Raw genomic sequence first — 749 nt, forward strand, 5'->3', positions numbered from 1 at the left:
ATGATGTGCGCTACTTTGAAGGGTAGGAGAAGGAAAGGGGAAGGGAATTGACTCTCTCCCAGGGTTCCGCCCACCTCTAAATGCCAAGTCAAATCGCGCTAGGCCAGAGGCGTACTAGAAAAGAGCAACTTGGCCCTCGTAATGTTGGCTCGGCCTAGATCCTTGGAGCAGTGCTAAAGACTCCGAAAAGGCTCTTAACCCATTTAGAGGATTAGAGAGAACCGGGAGTTGGTGATTGAGTTTTGAAGTTAGGAGGAAAAAAAGGCGCAGGAAGGAATTGGGCGCTGTGGCGACGCAAGTAATCGCAGCGACTTGGGAGCCTGAGACGGGAGGAGCGCAAATTTGAGGCAAGCCCAGCAATTTATCAAGGCCCTACGCAATTCAGCGCGACCTGTCTCAAAATAAAATAAAGGATTGGGCATATAGCTCAGCGATTAAGTGCTCCTGAGTTCAATCCGCGGTACCAATAAATAAAGGGCTATGGTTGTGGCTCTGTATTAGTTTGCCTAGGATGAGGGAAGCCCTGAGTTCATATTCCCAGTAGCAGAAGAAAAAAAGACTGGGGATGTAACTTAGTGGTAGAGAGCTTGCCTAGCGTTCGTGAGACACTGACTAGGTTGATCTCTAATACAGCCAAAATAATATTTGATGGGGTACCGTGGCACACATCTGTAGTCCCAGCAACTTGAGAGGCTGAGGCCAGAAGATCACTTAAACCCATACAATTTCTAGACCAGATTCATCTTTAA

This window comes from Marmota monax, unplaced genomic scaffold (genome assembly GCF_021218885.2).
Source record: "Marmota monax isolate L192 unplaced genomic scaffold, Marmota_monax_Labrador192_F-V1.1 WCK01_AAM20220418_F8-fsc00008, whole genome shotgun sequence".
NCBI lineage: Eukaryota > Metazoa > Chordata > Mammalia > Rodentia > Sciuridae > Marmota > Marmota monax.